General features: G+C 40.0%; 1 pseudogene; it reads left to right on the top strand.

The window, feature by feature from the left end:
- The first annotated feature begins 364 nt into the window (after positions 1-364).
- LOC132322106 (ATPase family AAA domain-containing protein 2-like) lies at positions 365-27,320 on the top strand (annotated as a pseudogene).
- The last annotated feature ends 512 nt before the right edge of the window (positions 27,321-27,832 follow it).

Here is a 27,832-nt window from a genome sequence, read left to right as displayed (position 1 = left end):
GGTTTTTTTCATGAAACACTAAGTTTATCTGAAAGGTTTTGCCGCAATAATTTTTTCACAGGCTATTAAGCTCAAGCTGTCCACAAGAAGAGTGTGGCGGAGAGGAGCTTTAGCTTTGAAAGCTGGTTGGTTGGTTGGTTGGGTTTTTTCCGAGAGCTACTTCTTGGTGCCAAAGTGGTTCAAGGCTTACCTGCCGTGAGCTGCACCACTACCAAGTCATGAGACTTACAGAATAAACTTGCCTAAATGAGGGAGAATTCCCTTCTCAGCTCAACATACACGGTTCAGATTAATATGTTCTTATTTCCTTCTTTCCCTAGGATCTGGCAAAATTGAATGCTTCAATGGACACTGTTTGAGATCAATGAGAAAAAACATGCCGCCCTGTTCAGACTCTAGCTTTGAGAGAAGCATGGAAATATTAAGTGACAATGTCAATCGAAGACACTTTACGAGGTATTGTATTTCTAGGTGTCCAATCTCTGTTCAATTCATAGAATTAAAAGGAAAAGTGGAAGGATGCACAATGAGTCACGTCATGATAAATCGACAGCTAAAAATCTGCGGGGGAGTATGATTATGTTAATGTCAGTGTCAGTGTCTTAGAACCAGAATCACTCTTCTTAGTAAAAGTCTTCTGCTTGTATAAAAAACGTGCATCTTTTCCCAACTCCTTTGAGATCTCTCCTCCGCTTTGGTTACTGAGATGTTATTTGCACTATTGAGACTTCCAGATTAGCCCGTTAGGAAACTTGCGTCCTTACCGAACTGTCTGCATATGGTACGCAGCAGACTTGGGATCTGAATCCTCAGTGTGGTCCACAGGCTTTTCTTTGCATGATGTGGAGCACTGGATTACAAACTTGGTCAGGTTCCCTAGTCTTGATGGGGAACAGGACTTCTATACAATATTCTAATTCTAATATTCTTCAATACTTCTATACAATATTCTAATATAATAATTCCTTTCTTCTTTCTCTCCTCTATTCTCTTTCTTAATGTAGGCGGTTGGCAAAGCCAAAGTCAGACCAAAAAAAAGAAGACTATAAAGAAGGTAAGTAGTGGTAACTCCCTAGGATTCCTCTTTAGTCTGGTTTCTGAGAAGGATTGCGTTTGGTCACTCCATCTATTTAACTTGGCCACAAAAACTTCTGAACTCATCAACGCAAAGCAGCTGAAGTTGTGAAAATAGATAGTGAAAAGACAGTGAATTTCCTTTGAGTTTTACGAAAAGAGGTGGGTGAGAATAGGAGGATATGCTATTAATTCCTGTCAGGCTTGGGGAGAACGCAGCGTGAATTCCAGCCTGCTCTTAGGCACTAGTGCCTGAGAATCTGTTCCTTAGCTCAGGTTTCTTCGTGACACGGATTTCCTGGAGTCTGCTGGACACAAATTAATTGAAAATCGTTCTTGCAAATAGGAGGCAATATTTGAGTTAAAAAGTAATTCAGTCATGAGGCGCACAAACCCGCTGATGTGGGGAAGGTGTCACTGAAGTTCAGTGATTTGCCTTGGAACTGAATCACTGTGCTGAGTACACAAGCAGGCTTGGTGCTGTGAGGCTGCTTGCTGGCAGCTGGGAAAATCCGTTATTTCCAGGCAGTGTCCTGCCAGCCATGGATGGGCTGAACGCCGGAAGGGGCCTGAAATGCGCTTTGTGGGTAGTAATTCAAGTTCTCATTGTGCACTACTTCCTCACTGACCTCTCTTAACTGTTTTAATAATAGTGCAAGTAACAGGCCCGTGGCAAAGGATGCTGTGTGGTAAATACTGGGCAGATCGTTTTTAAAGCAGGCAAGCGTTTGAGTTCTTTGGTATTTGGGAGTTTATCTTGAGACGTTTCTTATCTTCTAGAGCTTTTGTGTCAGGATGCAGAAAATGAGTGATGCATGCTTAAACAATGGACTAAACCCACGCATCTTAAGAAGAGCCTTCCCACATAAATAATTTTTTTTAAAAACTCTTCGACACAATTTTACATGGATGGAGTAAAAACACCTTAGAGAGAGGTATTTGTTGTTTTCACTTTTCCAGAAAGAAGTAACTGGAATGAACTTGCTTCCTGCATGGAACAAAAGTTGCGTGTTTGTTTTCATCAGATTGGCTTCCCAGTCTCTTAAAAAGTTGCTATACAAGTCATGCTTTTAGGTAGGTAGTTTAAACATAATTAATTTAAGTTGAATGCTGTGGCCATGACAATAACTTCCAATTTGGTATTTAAAGAAAAAATCAAGCCACTGCAGATTTTTTTACATTTTACTAGAGCAACGGTGAAATAAAGGGAATGACGTATTTTCTGTCTCAAAATATTTTACACATTAATGCATTGTAGTCACGAGAACACTGAAGACCAGAGCTGATGCAAAAGCTGCAGAACAAGTCCATGAAGAAAATGGGGATTTGGAGGTCCGCCGAAGCTGCAGACTTCAACAAAGTCGTTACACCACTACAAATCAATCTGTTTTGTTCAACAAACTTATAACAAAGTAGGTAGGTTTTTTTCATGATCTTACAAAGCTACTAAAATGAGCCTTACTAGCAAGCCTTTCTGCTATGGCATAATATTGGCTAGGGACTTCCTCCTTCTTTTGACAACAGAAAAAGGTATTGTTATTCCTGGCAGCAAGAGCTAAATGTATTCAGTGGTCAGGCTGAGACTTCCCTACGTGCCTTACGTGTACGGTACATCTGTGTGACAACTGCTGGGCTGCAGGTGCCTTCCATAGTAGAGTTCCACCAGGGTGGTGCTTCTTGGAACTTCCAGGTTGTTACTGGCAACCTCTGCTAACATTCCGTGGTCATTGATCAGGTAGGGTCTCCTCCTCTTCCTCTGCCTGCACTGGTATGTCCTGTAATTATTGTTACTACATTGATTTGTGTAAGGTGTGGGCCTTTGTACTTGGCAGCAAAACTGTTTAACCTGTTTTTTGGAAATAGGTGCTTGTGGCTTCTTCATACGAGAGCATCTTTTATGTATGGCCTCGGTGGGTTTATGTGTTGTCTTGTGAACCAAGAAGATCACTTTACGTTGTGACTTTCAGTAGATTTAACTTGCCCTCTAAATGAATTTTCTTAGCATCAGAAGTGCCTTCATTTCTAATTAACTTTTCTTCCATGCTTATGAATGTTCTTATAATGCTTGGTTGAGTTAAGATACTGAGGCAAGTTGGATAAAGCCCAAGTGAAGTAGTCCTAGTGTTTCTGCCTGTCTGTCCATGGCTTAATTCTCTTTGTGAAGCCCAAATGGCCATTGTTTTCGGAAAGGTTTGCAAAGTGTAACAGCAGTGGCATGTTTTTTCCAGCATGTATAGTCATGGAAAACCAGCACAAAACTTAGATTACAGTTAAGAGAAGAAGAAGCAGCCTGTTGTCTGAGGAAGGCTGTGAACTGAAAATTACTTAATGCTATCATGCAGAACAACTTAAGTGCTATGAAAAACTGCCATAATTTCTTTCTGTTGTCTTACTATGATCTTCAGAATTCTGATTTTTCTCTTGCTTAAATGGATTTTTTTTACTGTGCTCCCCGAGAGGGAAAATAAACCTGAAAACAGTGTATTTTTGCAAATCTCAAACGCTTGTTCTTAAATCTATAAAAACCCTAAACATTGGATCTAATTTTTAAGTAGTGTTTAAAAACTTGGCTGTCAATGATTCTTGCTTAATGAATACTGTATTAAAATATCATATTGAGTATGTGTACGGTTTTAAATGTTTTTTTTTTGTTCTTCCCTATCTTTGCTCTTACATGTTAACTTTTTATCTTAGTACTGCAGAAGCAGTCTTGCAAAAAATGGATGACATGGAGAAAATGCGTAGGCGACGAATGATGGAAGACTTTGGGGTGTTCCACGATGCAGAAGAAGTAGATACTAATTTATTTTACTATTTTTATATAAGTAGTGTACTTCACGTAGGGGAGTTACGTAGTTGTAATTTTAATTGAGCTGAAATAAGTTCTTCCAAAGAATAGCATAGTCTAAAATAACATTTGGTTTTGCTCTCTAAGTATAATTTAACATCTTACTGGTATGATCATGCTACAGATATGCTCTAAGGGTGAAGGAAATACCTTCTTCAGAAGACATGAAATAGCAGCGATATGCTGAAATACATGTCTTATACTATGCTTTCTGAATTGCCGTACAATTTTTGAATGGACACTGTTTACAAACAGCTGTTGCAGGGCTTGGGTTTTCACTTCAGGTCTTACTGAAAGCTGAATTCATTGGTGCCTGCTTTATCTGTTTGTTCTTGTGCCAGCCTTGCCTGTGAGCTTAAATAGTCCGCTGTCCTTAGAGGAACTTACATTAAAATTATATACAACAGTCATATTTCCTCTGTCTTAGTTTTGCTCTATTAAATTAAGTTCTTCTGCTGTCTTGTTGAATGACAAGCACTTCATTTTTTAAACATCTTCATAGCCTGCTTTCAGAGGTTTTTTTGTTTAGATCTGAATTCCTTTTTTTTAATGAAACCGGAATTGTCCATAGTACTTTGTATATCATCTCTCAAATTCCTGTACGAATTTTATTTTGTCTGCTAGGGATTGCTTTGTCCTGGGCTCTGCCACACTCTTGGATTATTAACCTGTAATTAACTGATACCCTCAGTTTTGTATCTGGATAAGTATTTAACTCTCACATGTATTAAACCCTATTTTAGAGCAGAAATTCTTGTTACTAATTCTGGATGCCAGAATGATGTTCCTGTTCTCTCTTCCCGTACCTTAATTTAATCTTTTCTGTCTATGGAGTGCCTTGATAACATTACTCTGTAGGCAGGAAATATGCCTATGTCGGGTTTTCTGCATATTTGTCACTGATCTTTCTCGTTTCTTTTGATTAGGAAAACCTCGATATGTACTCCCGAGGAGAGAAAGAAATCCAAAGAGCTGCTGAAGAATTAGCTGATAATCAAGGTGGCACTGTAGATTAGTTCTGTTTTAAATTTTCTTTACTACGCTGTAGCCAAAAGCCTTGTCTTAACCAACTGAGATGAGCTGAACTACTCGGTATTTTTCATCTCTTAAAAAATCTATATTGCTGTTGACATTACAAGTCACGGACTTTAGGGCAGTACTGTAGTGAGCTCAGGACAGATATTCAGAGAAAAAAAAACCCAGTGCTTTTCCAAAATGCTTACAAGATAAAAGGCAAGAGATGGCTGTGGACAGGTGGGAATACAAAGGAATGGACGTTATTACTCAGAATGAGAAAGAGGGATCTTGCTACAGCAGCAGCATGACAGTTTTCACGGTTTTGAGCAGCACGGCAAGAGTTTTCAGGAAGTAAGGGACGCTGCCAGGCGTGTATGGAAAGCTCCTCCGGAGCATGAAGATCAGCAGGGGAGAGGATAGTGTTGTTCATTTCTGTGTTTAGCAGGTAGTCAGTGAAAGCTGCTGTCTGGTCCTGTAATTAGGAGCTGTCATCCCGGTACTCATCGGGAAATAACACGAGGAATCAGGTTAAATCGTAAAAGGCCATATTAACTTTATGTTTGAAGTGAGGGGGAAAAACTTTAAGGTTTTAAGGAGAATGATAGTTGTGATTAAGGCAGTCAGTCCAACGATCCTGGTAGGAGCTTTCTGGATGGAACAGAATGGGTCGAGACTGTACTTAAGGACAGAAAAGGATGTGGCGGTAGTTGAGCCGATGGGTGCTAGGTTTTGTGGTAGACCTCCTCTGCACACCCCCAAAGGAGCTCAGAGAGACAGTGGCAGGAGGGGGAGCCCAAATAATACCCCGCCGGTCTACTCCCAGGGCCATCAGCCCATCAAAGTCCTATCTGCACAAGCCCGGAGGAGCACAGGGGTGCACGACGGCAGGCAGGGACCCAAACCAAGGACTCCAGTCAAGGAGGAAGAGCCACCTTGTCTGGGCCCCTCCCAGGGCTGTCCCAGCGGAGCCATCCGCCCCATCCGCCCCAGCGTCCAGGCGTGAAACCCATCTGGATGAGTCATCGGGGGCAGCTCTCCAGATCACCTTTCCGACTAAGGGGTTACTGCCTAGGGGTGGGACATACTGTGGGATGCAGGGGAAAAGCAGGTCACCCAGGACTTATGGGATCTTTAGGGCAGGAACCAAAGGCGGGACAAGGGTGGGGTTTAGGTGATCCTGGGAGGAACAAGAGTGGGAAAGTAGAGGGGCAAGGGTATAAAAAGGGCCAGTCATGTGTAAATAGTTGGCTGGTCAGTACGCTTGTCTGACTGTGCCCTGCGCCTGACCACCTGTCTGACCATCAGACCATCAGAACTTGAATAAGAGATGATTTATGCAATACGCAGTGAGGGCAGTATCTTGGACATGTTACACAGCCTGTGTAAGACTTGACCACTGGCAATGGAGACCTACAAAAAGGTTCAAGCTAGATGCCCAGGTGTTAGTGAGCACTGGGGTGATCTTGTTCAGAGAACAGTCCGTGGCCTGTTCATGATTGAACCCGTGGCTCCCAGGTGCGCACCTTGGTGATCAGACCTCCTCTCTATGGCTTGGTTCAAGTGTGCGGATGTAGGGGTGCTGGGCAGGAGAGACTTGTAGAAAGTAATTATAAATCGTAGGTTGAATGAGAAAGAAAGAGTATGGGGCAATTCATTTGTGATCAAAGTGAAAACTCTGGAATTTCAAATTAGGAAAAACCTAAAATATACTTCTATAATTGAAATCATGCCAGGAAGGAGTGGGGAAAGGAAAGTGTGTCAGTGTTGGTGTAAAGAAGATGAGTGGAGCAAGGGGAAGGACTAGAGGAGCAGAAAAGCAGAGAAATTCATGCCTTTGTGACAGGAGCGTTGGAGTACCAAGGACTTGGGATGGTAGTGGTGCCAAAATAATTTTTCAGTTTTCCATGTGCTGTCTATATATCTTGTGTAATTTATCTTGCATTCAGAAAGCAGTGAGACCTTTTGGGGGGAAGAAAAAAACGGGTAGTGCTTTCCAAGGAATAAAATTTGACTTAATTTTAGTGAGCAGGTAGGTGAACAGAGCATGTACATTCCTCACCTGGTGTCCAGCTCTTAATGTGAGAGGGTATTATTAAGAACCTGCTAGATAATTATACTCTGGTTTTTGCATTCATACTGTCTTTCATGAAGAAACTTCAAGTTACTTTACAGAAGCTAGTGGCATAAACTGTATGCATTTGACATTGTTTTCCGATTGGGGAGGTTCACACCTGTGGCTTGCCCATTATTGCTCATGTAATCTGTGGCAGAGCTAGGACTTGGGAGCTAGATTACCATGCTTAGTCTTAGCACTGTAGAGTATTAAAAACATTTCTGTGAAACGCGTTCTCAAAATAACAAGAAATTAGTCTCTGAAATAGTGGTTTTCATAGGAGCTGCATCTTAGCTAAGCAAGATGACAGTATTGTTGTTACTAAGACTGATGAGACGTCACCCAGCAGTTTCAGCGAGGACACAACAATATCTATATGTATGTTCCTCTGTGTATTGTAATTTCTGGAATGTGTCTTGCATAAATTGGTCTTAAGGTTTTGCAGGTTTTCAGATCTATTGTGTCATTAACATGAAGGTAATAGTAAAACCTATAGGCATCTGTGCAGTGCATTTGGAATTTAGTATCATTTACAACAGTACTTAAACAGTTTAACGTTATGTCGATTTACAGTAGTTTCATCAGAAGAAAGCGAAGACACTCGAAAGCGTTATGACTTTCGACAGAGGAAAACTGTTGAGCGCTATCAAGCTCCACTGGAAAGTAGGTTATATGCACAGTTTCTCTTAAGAGCTGATTTCTTGCATATAAGTGAGTGACTCTTTTAATGAAAATATATACACACACTCAACTCCTATTTAAATTTATTACCTTCATTCTGCAGTTCAATTTTATTAAATGTATGTATCCTGTGCACATTATATTTCTTTGCCATTTGGCATGCTTCCTGTTGATCTTCAGTAAAAAATGACCTATGTATCCTTGAAAGAATGGTAATTAAACGGACTTGATAACCTTGCCCTTGTGGTTTTCAGTCCTCCTTAAAAAGTAGGTGCGTGTTTTTCCACTTCTACTGTGCGCTGATTTTAAAAAAATAACTCCCCCCCGCCCAAATCACTTGAAACTTCCCCTGAAATGAGAGATCGGTGAAACACATCACATTTTCTGCCTCTTTCCCTATCCTGCTTTCTCTTAAACTTGTTTGTAACGTTATTCTAAATTCTTTGCTTTCAACAGAACCAAGGAAACGTAAGATCTATTCTTCGGGCCGGTCTTCACCTGTCAGACAGAGATACTCATCTAGAAGTGCTCAGTCACAAGGCTCTTGCTGCAAAAGAACTAACAGGTTGGTGTATGGTTAGTGATAGTTCTTATTTATCAAGAATGCTGTCAGGCACATTACTGAATAATGCTTTCAAGGGGCAAGGGTTTTGAATTGGTGGTAGTTACAGATTAGTAGTATGATTATTGCTGTGGTAGTCTGAGGGTATAAAGAAAACAACTATTGGGGGGGAGACTACACTTTTTATTAGCCGTTAGATTTTTTTTTAAAATGCAGTATTTGTGGTCACTGCTGAGGTGATTATGGAGGTCGTGGCTGAGATTGTATAACTGAAATTCTTTTGTTCTGGAATTGAAGCCAGAATCTCACTCTGAAAATTTTAGACTCTTTAGTCTTGAAGGAGACCAATTATTTTCTTAAAACTGAAGATAATTTAGTTAGAGGGAGAGCCTGTATGGAAGTTTTAGTGGAATTTTTTTTAATCACTCAAATACTGATTCTGGTTTCTCTTTGGAATCAGTTAATGTTTCTGTATGAAACTATCATTAAACAAGAAAAATACTAAATGAAATTATAGATGATAAATGGCAATAGTAATGACAAAGGGGTTTTGGGTCCTGTAAGCAGCTGAAGCATGGAGAATGCTGTCTCTTGCTAGATATGAGAACTTTGCTTAGCATCCCTGAAAGCGGACAGTTATGGAAGGAAGGGTTTCTGAAGCCAGATTTTTAAATCGGTTAAAAAGGTTTATGTTTCACAGAGTGGGTACATAATGTTAAGTGAAACTCTATTTGTGTGTGAGAGAGAGAGATTGGACAAAATGAGTCATTTGTTTATGAAATTTATTTGCAAAAGAGTTAAACATTTTCCCTTCCTAAAAAAAATTGAATTTTGCTGTCACAAGGAAAATCATGTAATGTACTTTGAAATCAGATTCATAAGGAGTACAGTGATCTGGAAACTTAATAGATCTCAAAGTAAATTCTGAGATACAATTCATGTAAATTTTGATATCACTTAGTCTGGACTTCAGTTTTTTTCACTTGTTTGTTTAAATGTTTGCAGACGGAGACACACAGTCCACAACAAAGATTCCACATCCTCTTCCTCATCTGATGATGAAGAGCATTTTGAGAGGCGTAGGAAGCGCAGCCGTAACGGAGATTCAAAAAGGTTAATGAAATTGGAGCGTAGGGGAGGGAGAAATCTACTTGGGAGGAGTTTGCACCTGTCTAACCGTGAACTGTTATCCTCTTCATCTTGTACAGTTTCTAAATTGTGGCAATATTTAATCGTATCTCTTGGTACTGACGACTGTAACTGGACTCTCTAGAATTGGATTTTTAGAATTGATTTTTAATAAGCAATTTGATTTCTAGGTGGGAATGGGGGGAGGAACACTTTAATGTAATTTTTTAATGTAAAACTCTACTGCTCCTGAGCTTTACAGTAGTTTATTCAGAAAGAAAACCATCGTCACAGAAAATGTTATAAATAGAGGAAATGACGGAGCTTTTATTACTTAACAATTGGTCTAGAAAAACTATTTTGATAACAATCTAAGAAACAGGTTTTCAGCCCAGTGTCTTTCAGACCTGTGTGTCTTCTGGCACACGCATCCCAAAGTCCTTGGGAAGGACCAGCAGTGGTGGGCAGCCTTTATAATGTTAATCCGCACTGAAATAAGTATCCCCTTGGGCTGTAACTTTTTGAATGTAGAAGCAAAAAATCTTTGAAAGATGTCACTGTGTTTTGGGGGGTTCTTTCATCACACAAATCGAGGTCAGTTCACAGTCTCCACCTAGGGAATAACTTGTTTGAAGCTTGCATTCATCTATGTGCTGTGTTGACTGGTGTGGATATTCGTAAGTGCTAAGAGTTGTTAAAATAAACCCAGTTTAATGCCTGCAGTGACCTTTTTCCTTTATTTACTCACAGACATTAAATATAAAACAATTTGAACAAGTGTTTAACTATTTAGGAAATTTAAGCTCATTTATAAGGTTTTCTGTGTTCACTTGCCATTATTATAAAAGCAAAAACCTTCTAGCTGCATCGTAAGTTAGAAAGCGCTTTTCTCTTTCTCCTTAATTCAAATCAGGTGTCTTCCACTAAACTTTCGGAAAGATGATTTGAAGGGAATTCACAAGGATCGAATGAAAATTGGAGCAAGTCTGGCTGACGCTGATCCAATGCAAACAGATTGTTCAGTAAGTATTTTTAGTTCATTGTGTCAGTGAGATGTTTCCAGTGTTTATGAAAGCTTTCAATAACGTGCTGTCTACAGCTACCTTGGTTTACAGTTTTCTCTCAAGCAGTCTGAAAATTGCCCACAGCATTTCCTTTGTGCTGACATACAATTTCTGATGGAACCTTATCAAGGTTGCAGCTTTCTTTAACATATAAAATGTGTTCTTTTGAATTTATCTTTAGGTACGGTTTGACGGTGTGGGTGGTCTTTCTGACCACATTTCAGCTTTAAAAGAGATGGTCGTTTTTCCTTTGCTTTACCCAGAAGTCTTTGAGAGATTCAAAATTCAACCTCCAAGGTAACAGACATTGTTTCATAGAGTCATAGAATGGTTTGGGTCGGAAGGGACCTTAAAGATCATCCAGTTCCAACCATCTTCCATGGGCAGGGACACCTTCCACTAGACCAGGTTGCTCAAAGCCCCATACAGCCTGGCCTTGAACGCTTCCAGGGTTGGGGCGTCCACAGCTTCTCTGGGCAACCTGTTCCAGTGCCTCACCACCCACATGGTGAAGAATTTCTTCCTTATATCTGATCTGAATCCACCCTCCTTCAGTTTTAAAGCCATTACCCCTTGTCCTGTCACTACATGCCCTTGCAAAAAGTCCCTCTCCAGCTTTCCTGTAGGCCCCTTTCGGGTACTGGAAGGCTGCTCTAAGGTCTCCCCGGAGCCTTCTCTTCTCCAGGCTGAACAACGCCAACTCTCTCAGCCTGTCTTCATAGGAGAGGTGCTCCAGCCCTCTGATCATCTTTGTGGCCCTCCTCTGGACTTGCGCCAACAGGTCCCTGTCCTTACGTGGGGGGCCCCAGAGCTGAATGCAGTACTCCAGGTGGGGTCTCATGAGAGTGAAGTAGAGGGGAAGAATCACCTCCCTCGACCTGCTGGTCACCCATTTTCATGAGAATATTCAACTGAGGTATCAATAAGTTTCCATGCTTCAAAATTTTCAGGAGTGTTGATGGGGTTTTTTAGCAGTAGTATAAAGTAATTTCTTAAAAAGGGATAGAATCCAGGATATATGTAGGTTCAAAGATTTACTGTGTGGTGAGAATATACTTTAAAAGTGTCTTGCCTTTAAAAGGCAGGGTTGGAGTGTTTTTGTTTTGAGTTCTACGTACAAGTCAACTTCATTAGTTTATAAGCAGGAAGAAGGAATTACCTACTGGTAGTCAACTGTAATTTGTTTCTTGGAAGTCCAGTTGTCTCTCCCACCGACTCTCTTTTTTTTCAAGTGCTCAAGTATCAATTTTACAATTGATAGGACTTGCAACGAGAACCTTGCAGTGTTTGTTGTACTTAGCTATGAAATGAAATTATTAGAGATTAATTGTTAGCTTTACATATTCTTGGTCAGCAAAACTCAATCATGGTATATTGAAATATGACTTTTAATCCTTTGCTTTCAGTAACTTTAAAAGTATTACAAATAACGACAACAAAATCTGTGTTTTGCTTCTTTATTCATTTAAATTCTTTTTGAAACAGCAGTGCATTGGCTTTTCTAGCTGATGGCTATATTTATCTGGAAATGCAGAATACCATCCCAGCTTTAGGCTTCCTCCTCGTTTATCATCAGCAATGGGAGACCAAGTCCACTAACTTAAAGCTTTTTAAGGGAGAATTAAATGCTTTACTATCAAATCTTGCCTTTTGCGAAAACAAGAATGAATGTGCCGTGCATCATTGAAGAATGAACTGGTGATTCATAAGTTAGCCCAGTCTTAGATTCTGGGCTGAGGTTTGTTCTTGTTTGGCTCCACTGTGCTGTAACCACCCCTGTTAGTTTGTCAGCAGTTTTGGAGGTGTTGTTCTGGGACACTACGATCATTTCTCAAGGTTCTGTACATCTGCATTATCCTCTTTATTCATTTTGTTTACTGCCTTGTTGAGTTGTGTAGGAACACAAACCTTCCATCTGGTTTGACTTGTCTCACGCTTCAGCTGTTACCGCTCTCTTACACGTGAAGCGTAAGCTAGAGAGAAGAGTTGTGTGTTGTAGGGATGAGGGTTGTAATAGGTACTTTTCCATGATGTTTTTTTCTTATGTGAATCTTTGGTATTTTTAATTGCAGAGGCTGTCTCTTCTATGGCCCTCCAGGGACTGGAAAGACACTGGTTGCTCGTGCACTTGCTAATGAATGTAGCCAAGGGGACAGGAGAATAGCCTTTTTTATGAGAAAAGGTGCCGACTGCCTGAGTAAATGGGCGGGGGAATCTGAACGACAGCTTCGGTTATTATTTGATCAGGTAAGGTGGAAACGTGCCACGTGTTCTGCCCGAGTTGTAACTGTAGTTTTCTGTGGTCAATATTTTTAAGAAGTCACTCTTTTTTGGGTTTTGTCAGTTCCTTCCACTGAAACGGGATTGTCAGTGTTTCTTTTTTCAGTGGGTTTTTTAGGGGCTTGAAATCTTGAGATGTATTGGGAAAGATTAATAAAACAAATGAGAGAATCTCGCAAAGCAACACACACCCCCTCAAAAAACCATCAAACAGCCACAAAAAAGGTTTCAAGAGGCAAGAGACGGTGGCTTTAGATCAGAGGGAAACAGATGCAGGCTGAAAGCATGGTCATTTAAATTCATAACAGAAGCTTGCTTCCAGAACCTGTAATTGAATTAAGTCCTGGCTCTGTTCTCGGTGGTTGCCAAATAGCTGTAAAAACTACTGGTATGATTTGTTTCCTGTCACCCAGTCTCAGTGGGTTGACGTAGCTGCTGTCTTCTGTTACTCGTGCCACTTACTCCGTTAGCTCAATTAGTAGAGATCCCTGATGCTAGTTGGAAAAATCTAGTTCCAGTGACTTTCCACCATGACGTTTTTCACGCATTTTCTCTTTAAAATTGTGCTGGTTTACTTATGTCAGTATTCCTGTGTTTTCATTCTAGGCCTACCAGATGCGACCTTCAATTATTTTCTTTGATGAGATCGATGGCCTTGCTCCTGTGCGGTCCAGTGAACAAGACGAAATTCATAGGTAGTACATTTTTTGGACCTACAGAGAAGCTGCTTGATCTTTGTGAAAAGAAGACCACAACCTATTTCACTTCACGTGACACATTCATTTGTCCTGAAAACTAGTAATTCAATGCTACTAAACTTCAGATGGCTTTTAAACAATAATTGAAAACAATTCACTAAGCTTGATAGCAGCACAAGACCTGTGTTACCTTGTCTGGTTTTTTGTGTCTTAAAACGAGTCTTTCACTAAGGAGCATCTCATCAATAAAAGCTTGTCCTTTTTGAGTGGTCATTGGAGAAGGTCATGTAAAACGTAACAAAATTTACTAAACCAGTGAATGAAAATTATATTTTTCTGTTAGCTCTATTGTATCAACACTTCTGGCACTTATGGATGGGTTAGACAGCAGAGGAGAGATTGTGGTAATTGGAGCCACCAACAGACTGGATTCTATAGATCCTGCTTTACGAAGACCCGGACGGTTTGATCGAGAGTTCCTCTTCAGCCTGCCAAATAAAGAGGTCAGAACTTAAACTCAACCCTAATGCTAATGTGGCAAAGTCCGTCTTTGTAACAAAATCACATAACAGTGCAGTATCACGGAGCAGTTAAAGTCGAAATCAGTGTTGTACAACTTGGACAAAAGAGGGATGTCTGGAGAGACTGCGTTGTGCTGTGGAGGGCAGATCTGGTACTGAATATATATGACTAAGAAGATGTCAACAAGTAGGTAGTTCTATAATTAATTTTGGTTTCACTGTGACCAGCCAAGAAGAGGGGATGCTGCTAGTCACTGAAATGTTTAAGTAAGGATCAATGTCTGAATTAGCTATAAATTACTGCTATCTCATCTGGAAAATGAAAGAAATGGTGTGCACACAAGAATTCCTTTTTGCTAACAACAACTTTTATCACGGCTGGTGCTGGAACAACTTAAGATTTTTCATTCCCAAAGTGGTTCGTGTTTGCTTACTTATTTAATCCAATTAGGCACTTTCACCCTGAAGCGCTCTTGCTCTCAGTTCTTGGTTTATGAATGGATAGTGGACATACCTGTGTTGGACTGTTCCCAGGCTGGGTATCCTGGGAGTTACCGATAAGTATTTGGGGATCTGACATTCTTACTGGTACTCGTTAACAGCGACTTGGACAAAGATGTGAAGTACACTGCACAGGTGCAGGGCTTGGGAAGCTTCTAGTTCAATGGCAATAGCTAAGCAATGAAAAAATAGGTATATAGCAACCAAAAAATACTGGGGGGACGATAGTGTGCAAAACTGGAACCCTGTTTTTGTGGGTTTTCTCTGGCTACCACTGATATTCCTTTTTCTTTTAGTAGCACTTTTTGGAAAAAGCATAAAATGCTTATTGGATTGAAGGCTAACAGAAGTGCACTGAACAGTGTATTTAACACACACATTTGCCTCCAGTTTCTATCTGCTTTCAGGAACAGGAGAGGAGGTGCCATGAAACAGATATAATACACGATTCCCTACTGTGGAAGAATCCTAGAAATCTGCCATAATTAATCTGTGTACCAGGAAATACTTAAATGAAAGTCTTGCTAAGATCAGACACGAAGATAGGCAACATTTGACATTTTCTGGATCAGTGACAGGAGTTTGAGTCATAATTATTGTTCTTCTTTGTAGTAATTGTAGCAATTTGAAAGGTAGTGCTAGGACTGTCTTCCTTGAATGAACTGGCAGAAAACCAAATTTGATGAACTAATGAGCCTGTCATCATGAAATTTTGCTGAATTGGAGAGAACTGTCTTTGATGAAAAAATCTCTGTTTGCAGATTAAGTTTTTTACTACAGCTTTTGCCACAGGGTCATGAGGTGTCATACTTGGGAAAACTTACTTTTTATGGGAGCTATACATGCCTTTTATTTCACTGCAGGCCCCCAGAAAGAGTTTAATGTAACAAATTTAGAATTATTAAATTTCCTCCTTGAAAAAGCAGAGAGCATATTAACTAAACTTCAAAATTCTTTGAAGTTTAGCAGCTAAGAAAAGTATTTTTATTAGTGTGAGGGGGTTTTGTGTTTTGTTTTTTGTTTTTAAGAGAAAACTTAGGACAAACTAAAATGCAACCATTTTGTTTCCAGGCTAGAAAAGATATTTTCAAGATTCACACACGAGACTGGACCCCTAAGCCACTGGACATGTTTCTTGAAGAGCTAGCTGAAAAATGTGTTGGTAAGTTTGAAAACAAAGTCAGTCACTGCATGTGACTGAGTCCTAAGGGACCTGAGCTTGTACCAGGCAGCACCCGAGCTCTTGTGCCTTGCTGCAGAGGGAGGCAGCTGACACGCCTTGGGAGCAAACAAAGTTAGATGCGTCTTTCTTTTAATTTTCTTCTTGTCTCTCAGAACATTAAATAGCTTTGGGGCATCTTCCTCAGGAGTCAAGTTCTGATTAGGAGGCCGCTTCATAAACGCAGGGTATCAGGCTGTGAGCCACATAACAAAACTTCTCTGCAGTTCAGTAACGCTTTGGATTATCTCTTAGCCTGTGAATTTTTAGCTGCATACAAAGTCTTTCAGTGTTGCACTTTGGAAACCTTGGCCTTGACTTCTCTGTTGCCTGAGACTGACATAACGTTTGATTCTTGTTTTGTTTATTAGGATACTGTGGTGCTGATATCAAATGCTTATGTGCTGAAGCTGCCCTCTGCGCTTTGCGCCGCCGCTATCCTCAAATATACAAAAGCAGTGAGAAACTGCAGTTAGATACTGCTTCTATTAAAATAACAGCGAAGGATTTTGTCATGGCTATGCAGAAGACTGTTCCAGCTTCACGGAGGGCTGTGGCTTCACCTGGGCGAGCACTATCACCTATTTCAAAACCACTGCTTGAAAACACACTAGCAAGAATTTTACAAGCCTTGCAGAGAGTATTTCCCCACGCAGAGCTTGCTCTGAAGAAGGACCAACAGCAAGGTATAACAATAGTACCCGCTTCTTTAAAATTCTGCCAAAGCAAAAACTTCCGATTTGTGCAATCAACAGACAGAAACCTCTCAGCCATAATGACAGTAGGATTTTATAATATGCACATGCACGCCTTTATTTTAGGAATATCGTGCATCGTTTTTGCTCTGGATTCTAAACTGAAGTGCTGGCTGGGAGCTGTGAATGACTCGCAATACATAGGAGAGAACTATGCAGTCTCTCCTAGAGCACCCTGTTTCTGACAGTAGCTAATATCGTATTTATCATTTGTAGAGATGGATTTAAGGATTAATGTGTGAGGCACCTCTTTCAAAATAGATGTTTAAATGGGGGGAGAGGGCATTTTTACATGAATGCTTCTAATTCCTGTGAAGAATGTCAGAACCACAATACAAGTATAAGTGGTTTAAGCTAAATATTGTTACATATATTTAAGCGGTTACATATATTTAAGTGGTTACATATATTTTAGTGGTTTAAGCTAAATATTGTTACAAATATTGTTACTCGCTGCACTCCTGATTAACGGAGATCCATGAATAGTTAGTTATTATCCTAATCCCTGGAGAATATCCTACCCGTATTACTCCCAGTAGAGCTGGTAGATTGTTTGCATTGGTAGAAGAGGCAGAAACCCACCAACAATATAAAAGCAGAGAGGCTAAGGGAGTGGTAAGTGCATCCCGTCTCCGTTGTCGGCCTTTCATTATCTCTTCCTTCGGTGATCTTTGAGGAGCCTTATTTAGAAGATGTGTTGGTCTGTATATTCTGACTCACTAGTCCTAGACAAAGGGAAGTCTGTGGCCATCATGTTCACTTAATTTCCCCACATCCAGTGGGGGAACCTGCTCCAGAAAGAAGTGGCCTTGTTGGGTTTTTCATGGGTCTAGGAACTACAGAAGTTCCTAATCATCTTTATTCTAAGGAAGAAACCTCCTGTTGTTTTCACCAACAGAGAGATAATACCTTATGCAAATCATGCGATGTAGGACAGCTTTGTAGAGACTTGTGCAATCTCCTTAGATCTGTGGTAGGATAAACTCTTCAGAAAACAACATTCTGCATGTGCCCTCAAATGAAGAAATGCAATATAAGGGGTCTCCAGCACTGATTTAGAAGCTGTCTTAATGTGAGAGCAAGATATGGACTATTCAGGAAAGTTAACAAACCTCTCTTGTCTTTCAGGCAGTTTAAATCATATTTTAAGAAATTATGCGATTGACAGTGATGAGGAATCACCATCAATCTTTGAAGATAAGCCAACTCCTAAAATGCCTGGTAGACAAAAGGAAAAATTCCTCAATTTTAGCAGGTACATATTTGTCCCCTTTATGTTTGCATTATTAAGATGGCCGTGTCTGTAAACAGTTTTGGTGTGAGGGGTGGTGGATGAAGAAGTAGAGGGGAGGGGTGTGGGGGGGATGATCAATATTTGCAAGAAGTATGCGTGAAGATCCAGCTGGGTACTGAGGTTCTAATGGAGTACACTGCCATAACCCATCAAACTGAATGGCCCAGCCCTCTTCTCCTAAGTCAAAGTGGTCCACGGACTGTTAGAATGTGTTGATTTAATCCATGGTATTCCTTGAAAGACTCAAGACCAAAGAAATGTGCTGCCTGTCCTTTCAGCTAAAAACCCCTACAGATTCGTGTAGACATGTTTTGCCCTTCTGATTTCCAGGATTGTTAAACCAGTAGCCAATTATGTAGCAGAAACAGAACTGAGAAATGGCTTGTTAAAACACTGTGAGAAAAACTTAAACAATGTCTGCATTTTGTACCTTTAACAGACTAAGTTTATGTTAAGTTTTTAACATTTTAATGTGGAAGTCATATAAGCCAACAGTTGAAAAAACAGATTATTGTCGTCACTGGTGGGTCAGTCATTTTTCTCACTTTCTATTGCTGTGCTGTCCAGAAAATCTTCTGACCTGCTGAGCTTGGTTAGGTCTCTAGATCTTTGACTTCAGCCAGTAAAGGTACAACAGTATTGTGGTGGAAAAAACGAATGCTCTTCACAAATGTGTTTCATGCTAGTAAAGCAGGATTACTAGGAAATTAATACACAATTCAAAGATGAAACATTAGAATGACTGAATAAAATAAATATAAATCTTAATACATATTCAGTGTACTGCTGTAATTTAACCAGTCCAATTGTGTACTTCTTCAGATACAGCTAATGTGTTTCAGTGCCCACGTTAATTTTTTTCTAGAAATGTTGTTCTACTCCTTCCTTCCCATTATCTCCAGTAACTATGGCCAAATTTCAGCTCAACTAGGCAGATGTAGAGATCTCACAGTTACTTAAACTCAAGACCTACTCAAAATCAGTGTCTACAGGCAGTGAGGAGATCCAGATTGCCGTGTGCTGAGAGATAGAGTTGTTATTCTCCCCCATATCGGGTTACTGATGAGTTGTCACGTGTGTATTTAGCTGGACAGTCCCCCTGTATGATTTAAGAGCCGTTACTTAACCCAGCCAAAGGAACAGTAGACATGCTGGGGATTGGCAGGATTTCTTAGGGGAGGTATGGTACAAGTTTTTAAAAAAGAAAATGGGCTTTGGTAGTGTTCCTGATCACAGACCAGCTTATTATTTGCTGGAACATGGAGAGTATTTACCGAAAGGAAAAAAAAACAGACAGACAGGTGTATAGGAAAAAACCTTATCATCTATCTGTGTGCCTATTCATCACCTCATTTTTAAACTTGTTTTCTTCTTCCTGTTCTAGAAATGCTTATTACCAGCCAACATCTTGCAGGCCACGGTTCTTACTAGTTGGAGAGCCAGGATACGGGCAAGCTTCTCATTTGGCACCTGCAGTAATACATGCCCTGGAAAAGTTTCCAGTCTATACACTAGACCTATCTGTTTTGTTTGTTAGCATCACATCATCGGAAGAAACATGTGCACAGGTACCTTTTTTCCTCTTTAATCTCATAGGATTCATGAACTGTATATAAACTAGTAACGTAAGCAAAATTCATTGTTAATGGAGGTGGCCTGGTTTGAATGTGCTGTTATGTTTACTTCTGTCTGAAAAGCCACTTTTCTGCTAGATCAAATGATACCAAATGAGGATGTCACATGTGGCCGTATCTTTCATTCCAAAGGAATGGAAAGTGAGGATGTTGCTAGCAGCTCGGGAAGCTGGGAGGTGCTGCTAATAAACCCCTCTTTATAGCAAGAAGTCCTCCCCACCTCGGTGGGATCCAGAAAGTTCTTTTCATTGCTGCTTAGGAATCTGTGCTCCCAGTAGATGGCTCTGCATCAGCCTGACTGCCTGTCATGCACTTTTTGTAGCCTTCATTTTCATTATATTTGTAAGGCAATCAAGCTTTTGGGGAAAAGAAGTGTTTCTTTTTTTATATATACATATACAGCTTGTACTGCTGCAGTATATGCAGTAAAAGCGTTAAAATTCATGGAACGCTTACGTTTGTACACCGGTGTGTTTTTCTTCTAATATAAATTAAATATAAGCAGATGTAGTGCTGTTTTCCTTTTTACTTTTAGGCAGGAAATCCGTTTCGTTGTTTGGCATCACTGTATTGAAATATTTTCACCTTTAGTAGCAGCATTTGAGAGCTCTACAAGTAAGGATGGACATGTTACATGACCGGATACTCATTTGTCACATAAGAGGAACAATTCCTTTTGTGTTATGTGATGGTTGCACCTGCGGTCATGTAACTAGCACGTCTAGTCACTGCCCGGATATACCACGTGCACTTCCCATCTTGTGACAGGAACTCCCTGAATATTGATAATCTGAAAGGGTGCACGGAGAAATTTGTCATGTGAAAGGACTGTTGCTGCTTCCCTCAGGTGGTAGATGCACGTCCTCTTCTGTGATTGAGGTTCCATCTGTAGGCAATGGCTTGTGGTCTTCCAAAGCACGTAATCTGGTCTGATTGACAATGAGAGGCTGTGAGCGATTTAGCTATTCAGGCAGCTATTCAGACTGGTCACCTCTTATAAAATGTACTTGACGTTATGAATTGTAACCAGGCTTCTTTTACAGTGTCAGCCCTCATCTTTTCACATAGGTCTTTGCTTGTTCAAACCGTGCTTCAGAGTGACTTGGATATGTGCCCGCTCTGAATTGAAAATGGTGCAGTCAGAGTCGTGTAGTGATTTACCCAGGCTAATACATCTTGCTCAAGGGTTAGTCTTGTTTTCTCAGGCACACCACCACACCAGCTGAGTTGTGAGGCTCTTTAGGCGTTACCTTACACCTAAGTAGTTTTGAAATCAGGCAGAGATTCAGGTCAGTTTCTGTCTGCGTAGCAATGTCCATATTTGAGTAAAGTGAAAATTTTACCTTATTGTTAAGGAGTTGTTCTTTTGTTGGATTGTTTTGATGTTCTGGCTGCATGTACTCCTATTTCATAAGATAGTTTGACTGACACGTAGTTATTTATTAGCCTGTTCTACGTGGTTTAGTTTTCTTATCCAAGCTTTCATTTTACCAGTTGATGCGAGAAGCACAAAGAACAGCACCAAGTATCATTTATATTCCACATATCCATTTGTGGTGGGAGGCTGCTGGAGCTACACTGAGAGCTACTTTTACAACACTACTGCAGAACATTCCAGCATTTGCTCCAGTTTTGCTGCTTGCAACATCTGATGTGTGTCATGCAGATCTCCCAGAAGAGGTATTTCTGTTGATACTTTCCTTACTTTTTTTATTCAGTTTTTTGTTAATTTATAAATCCTTGAAGCATTGGAGTACTGTGCACTCTTAAGCAAATTCACACTGTTACTACTCAGGCACCCTAACCAGGTCTCTTAAAATTTGCTTAGACAAAGCAATGCTTGAAAGCATTTGCCTAAAGTGTTTTCTGAGTAAAGAGATTGACTTTGACCCAACTTTTTCCCCCTTCTCACACACTCATGCTTATTAGGCAGACATAAACATTTGCTTCAGACAATAATTCCAGTGACTTCAAGATTGTTAGGTATGTACTTAGTCAAGAATATACGGTGCTTGAAATGTACATGGGAAAAAGATACTTTTACTGAAAACATTTTTGCTGAAAAGTGAAAGATATTTTTACAGAGAAAGTACGATGGTCACACTCTTAATGATGGAATGTAACTTCAAATTTCAATTCTTTATTAAAAATTTCAATTTCTTTCTTCATATCGGTGAAAGCTTTACAAATCAGAAAGCTAAGTTCCAACTTCTGTTTAAGTAACTTGGAAATCTATTGTTAGTTGTATTTCTTAACAAAATTCACTAAGGGTATATGCTTAGCTTTCTAGGTATCTGAGAGTGTGCATTAAAGGAAGGTGTTCAAAATGTGAATATGCTGCTCTGATTATTTTGTCTCATTTACTGGGGGGGGAGAGAGGGGGTTGCCTAGACGTGTTTATCATCAAACGCTTTGAAAGGGCTTAACTTTCTACAGAAGTTTTTCTACGGTTAATAAATTCTTTCTAAAATAAGTATTGAAATTCCTTCCATACTTTCTGGTAGTAGAGATTGAAAAATGGAGTAAAACTTGGAAGTGTGCAGCTTTAGACACCTCATTTAAATTAATTTTAAAAACCACCACAGCACCTTACCAAAAAAGCCCACCCTTGTCTCCTGAATCCTGCCTGTTCCTTCTATAGCTGCCATAAAGATTCAAACTAAAGGACAGCAAGGTAGGTAAATACAAAATAAGCAGTCTAGGAGGTGGCGAATGTCACCACTTTTTATCAGTGTCTCATAGGGTCCCTTCATTGAGCTTTAACTCTAGAGGTGTTCCTTAGAGAAGATACTTTAATTTGCCATGCTAACCTATGAAAATCCAGCCTGTTAAGGCCAAGAAGGTACCTTTTCACAGTTTGTCTTATCAAGGTGATTATTCAGTTTAATTTGGGAAGGTACTCATCTTTTTGGAACAGAACATGAATTTGTGTGACCTTACATCTGAAATATCTTTTCTCCTCATGCTTTAGATAAAAGAATTGTTTATTAATGATGATGAAGTGTTCAAAATCCAGTTGCCTAATGAGGAAGAAAGAAGAACATTTTTTGAGGACTTAATTGTAAATCAAACTGCTAAACGTCCTGCATCAAAAACTAAGACAGGTGAGGATATTCCACACAGAAAACTTTGCTAACTGTAAGTTAACAGCTATACAGCATTTGCTTTGGTGGTAATTTTCTATCAATAGTTTTTCATATGCTTGTATTTGAGTACCGTAAATTGACTAAAAGTTTCTGATTCTTTTAAGCTTGGCAGACATTGGAAGTACTGCCTGTAGCACCACCGCCTAAGCCTCCACAGCTGACAGAGGAAGAAACAAGACAGCTGGAGGAGCAGGAGGAGGATATATTGCGTGAACTTAGGATTTTCCTAAGGGATGTGACTCATAGACTTGCCGGTGACAGACGTTTCAGAGCATTTACAAAGCCTGTCGACCCAGAGGAGGTAAATTAGTGTTGATCTGTAATACCATTTTATCTGCGTGTATTCATAATTTCTGCGTGTTTCTATTTCTCAGAGTTTGTGTGCTCTTTAGAGGAAGGTTTGTCTTTGTTTTTAGGACCGTACTATTCTGATTTTTCAAGAAGCAGGAAGTTTGCTTTTCCTTTTGCTGACTCCTTGAGGCTCTCAAATGTCTGTTATTTGAGTTTCACTGAAAGCCCTGGGTTCCTTCTGAAATGCCTTCAGGACTTTAGAATATTTCAGTTGGAAGGGACCTATAACGATCATCTAGACCAACTGCCAGTTAGACCAACTGCCAACACAGTTCACTCATGAAAAGGCTTTGACATGCAGGCAGGTTACAGCACTGAAAAGCAGAGAGATCTCTTTCTTTATAATTATAAACAGTATCTATAGGACTGTTTTAATAAAGCCTAAAGCTCTTTAATTGACTGTCAGTAGTTTCTGTGAGAACAGGAGGAAGAACAGCAGCTTTTAAAATAAATTCTAAGATTCTGTTCTCTGTTTCGTCTGGGGCTCCTCAGTATAAGATCAACCATAAGGGCTGTGTGGTTTCTTCTTCCTCCCATACGCTTCTTCTGTCTTTTTTTTTTTCCTCATTTAATGTATTGAATAAGTCTAAGCCAGGGGCATATACTTCAAAGTCAGCTGTCGTTTTAATAGAGCTTTGCATTTCAGCAAAGTCCTGTTCCCCTAAACATCCACTGACTTGTCTTTCCCTTTACTTCTTGTTTCTGAGATGTGAATAACCTAAACAAACCTAGATGTCCTCATCTACACTAGTCATTAGGCTCCTTTTATGGTCTGAGTAAAGAAATCGGCACCTCTCGGTCCAGTTGTCTCATGCGAAAGTAGATGCCTAGGACAGATACTTCAAAGGTGCATTCCTGCACCTTTTTCTTCCCGCCAACAGCAAAGAGAATCTCGGGTGACTCTACTGAGAAAGCTTTCTTTGCTGTGATTTTCTGAAGCGAAGTGAAATGAATCCCACTCTGGGTGTCTGCTCCCTTCTCTGCCCCACAGATCTCCCTGCTTCTTGTTTTTCCCCCTTCTGGTCTGTCTCTTCAAAGCCAGTTGAAATAGCCCTTCTATTTTCAAGCAACTAACAACTGGTTAATTTCCGTATCTTTGGATGTGTCATAAATATTTGGGGTTTTTAAGAAGTCCTTTATTTTACGCTATTAAAATAATTAATTTTGGTAGATACTGTGTTAAATCTCTGAACACGCATATTTCATTTGTAGGTACCTGATTATGACGCAGTTATTAAACAGCCCATGGACCTTTCGGCAGTTCTCTCAAAGATTGACTTGCACCAGTACCTAACTGCAGGAGATTTTCTAAAAGACATCGATCTAATCTGCAGCAATGCTTTACAGTACAACCCAGATAAAGACCCTGGAGGTGAGAATGTGTTTTTATCCCTAATTTGGAAAAATTAAAAATGTATAAATTGATAAATGTCGTCTGTGGACAGTAGACTTGGGATTAGATCATTTTAAACATCCACAGAGAGCATTTCTTGCCAGGTTGTAAATGTTGTAGCATTAAACTATTGGACATGAAATTGTGATAGAAGTGTTGATCAGTGACTAGTGCTTTTGTTTTAATGATTAACTTTTATGTTGTTATGCTGAAAATATTCACTGAGATAACCCTTCAGAACCTATCTGTGAAAAGAGCAAACTCTTTCGATAAGTAATCAAAATAAAGGATTTCATCGGCTGGTAGAAAATACTCAGTTCTGACTGTAAAATTTCAGATCGTCTCATTCGGCACAGAGCTTGTGCTTTGAGAGATACTGCATATGCCATCGTGAGGGAGGAAATGGATGAAGATTTTGAACAACGCTGTGAAGAAATTCAAGAATCTCGCAAGAAAAGAGGTATGGTTTTTGACGCTAATGATTTTAAGACTTGCCTCAGTATTTGTAACCAACAATGCAAGACACAATTCTTTGCTATCTGTTCTTCATTGCAAGGTTGTAGCTCTTCAAAGTATGCTCCGCCTTACTACCGTGTAACGCCAAAGCAGAACTATGTTCCTGGGTGTGAGAAAACAGACCCAAAGTGTAACGAAAAGATGAAGATGCCAGCAGCGCCTGTAGATTCCAGTACACCGTGCTCTAAAGGCAAGTTGCATTTTATTCAGACTTTCTTGGAGAAGGTGCTAAAGTCACTGATGCCTTCTCTGGTTTTGTGACATAACAGGTTTCTGTGATGCCTGGTTCTTCGTGCCAGAGGCGTTCAATGTTTTTAATTTGCTTCAAAACGTGAGATAAATCCAGAGGTCATTCATTCGATATAGTTATGAAGTTCAAGTACAGTGGATGGTTTACATTGTAAGACACTGGACTTGATGACCCAACTGACATTTAACGGCTCCTAAATTGCTCTCTCTTGAAGACAAAAATGTTGTACGTGGCAGTTTCTGAATACTCAACTAGCTTTTAGTTATGAGAAACAGTATTTTTCCCTTCCCTGCCCTCAAATGCTAAAATCTATGCCACCTCTTACTGTGACTTCCAATTGAAGGGGGAAAGGGGAGAAAAATAGGGGAGCAATAATAATAATAGATATGTAAAGGAAAGACAATTATTTCCTCACTTTTCCTGCGAAAAGGACATGAAGGAACAAAGGGACTTGGGTCTCTTTCGGCTAAAACGCATGACATGGTGTGAACTTTCCTGGTCTCCATAACAGGACTAGGAATTTTGCCATTGGCTTCACCCATACGCTTTGTGCAGTACTCCGTCGATACAAAGAACGGTGGGGTTTTCTGGAAGGCAAAAATGCTAAGTTTGTTTTAAGCAAGGTTAACTGAATCAGAAAGCGTATGAGGTGTAAGTCTTCACAGGCAAATTTTTCTCCAGCAAATATTCCCTTAAAATTGTCTCTTTAACTCTGCCCAACATGTGTTTAGCTTCTGAAGTTTACAGCTTTATAACAGATTTGAAGAAGGGCTCGTCTCCAAATGCTTTTCTGTTCCTCTATATTAGTTCACGTAGTAAGACAGTAAGCAACTTCACCTACTAACTTTGCTTTGTGGTAATACTTCCTATCTAAAGTAAGAATTTTCTGCTCATAAAATCTTGAAGCTGATGGTTTTGTGAATGAAATTCTGTAGCTGGCTTTTTAAAATCTAATAGCAAATTGACCTCATTAACTTGCAACTCTTTCTCTAGACATATGTAGGGAGACAGACAATGTTACCTGAGCTCCTTTGATAATTTTCCTTGTAAGTCAAGTAAGATGAGGATGCTGGATTTTGAAGGAAGAACTGTTTTGGTAATGTTTTGGCTTACTTTTTCTGATATCTCTTTGTAGAGATGTCAAAAAGGAAACGCAGAAAGAACAAAGCGTCTTCAAGTACCCCAGCAAAGAGGAGGAAATTTTAGTTCAATAAAGAGAACAGAGTTCCAGAAGACCAAAATGAAGTAGAGAGTGAGGAAGAGTCTCCAGAAAAACCTGTCTCTAACATGGATTGCACGGAAGTTGAGTCCACACAGGATTCTTCTATGGAAGAAAATGGAAGCGTACTTCAAGAACGACAGAAAAATGGGAATGAAAATAAATCTGGGTCAGAAAATGAAAGAGAGAGGGTTCTCCTTGTGGCTAAATCTGCTTCTGAAAAGAAGAGTGTCATGCTTTCTGAACATTCAGACCTAAGAAAGGACAGTGAAATGCCAGATTGCCAAATAGCAGAGAGTTCTGAAGACGGAGATTCAAATGGTAAGTGAAAGGTCAAGCAGATGCTTTAGCTCCTTTTTCTTCCTGAGGAGGATTACACTATTTATTAGGTTTTAGCCTTCTTTAATTCCATTCTGCTATTTCTGTTGCACCTCTCTAAAATCAGCACACAGTGTTTCTTGCGTAATGGTGCTGCCCCTCTAGTTATAGCAGCCAAACTCATGTTTTTCTGCAGCTGCTGTTCTTTTGATTCTGAAGTTTGTTTTTCCAAATGGTACCTAATTGAAAAACAGTCATTGACTTTCTTTTCTTGCATGAGTATTGTTCCACTAAGGAGCAGCGTAAGTTAAAAAGCTGTACTCCAAGCAATGTGGACGCAGAGTCACATGCGGAATAGAAGACTTCTGTCCTAATGTTTGCAATGCAGGATGTGTTTCCTAACCTAAATTACTTTGGAGTTTTACCGTGCAGTGCTGTAATGGCAACGTGACTATATTTTTTTTTCCTGTTTTTACCCTGCCTTTTTCTCTAGTGCTTTTCTGTGTGCCTGAATTTCCAATTTTTATGGAGCACTGGCTTTTGCCAGAAAGAAAGTAAAAGTCAAGCATTTCTCAGTGAAAAAATGGTAATGGGTCTGTCTCTGTCATTGCAGAGAGAGACTGTATTCCAGGTACAGGACACTTCACTGATACTGTATTCCCGGTAAACAGAAATCCTTGGCGCTGCAGGCCGGTGGCCGCCGGCGTCTCCTCGCCCTTCGGCCAGCTCTGGATTTAACCAGATGCACCTGTGTAAAAGGTCTGATTTATTGGTGTTTGGATGAAATGCCAGCTCTTTCTGCATGATGCTGCTGTGGCAGGCATGCTTTGAGTGAGTGAAGATGTCGTTACTTGCTATTTTTGAGTGATGTCAAGACTGATGGTGAATGTGCACAGCAGCAGAAATTTGCCTGCTAACATCCTCTATATAGATGCTAACCCAGTGCCCAGGGCATCGCATGCACTGCCCAGGTTAGACAATAGCAGAACTGAGAATATAAAGATCCACATTTTAGATGAACGGCTTATGTTAAGCACTTTTTACCCTTCAAGTAGGTGACTGAATCATACATACACAGAGTTCCTGTGCATTGCTCAACCGACCCTTTAAGCTGTTGCAGAGCATTAGGTTCTCATCCCTCCCTACTTTGAGTATGTCCTGTGATTTAAATACTGAGCTGCTATCCTCAGCTGGTTCCCAGTGCCTGCAATCCATGACACACTCCCTTTAGTGAGGCTCAGACACAAGAC

This window comes from Gavia stellata, chromosome 3 (genome assembly GCF_030936135.1).
Source record: "Gavia stellata isolate bGavSte3 chromosome 3, bGavSte3.hap2, whole genome shotgun sequence".
Lineage (NCBI taxonomy): Eukaryota > Metazoa > Chordata > Aves > Gaviiformes > Gaviidae > Gavia > Gavia stellata.
The sequence above is the reverse complement of the archived record's forward strand: the minus strand, read 5'-3'. Positions and strand labels throughout refer to the sequence as shown.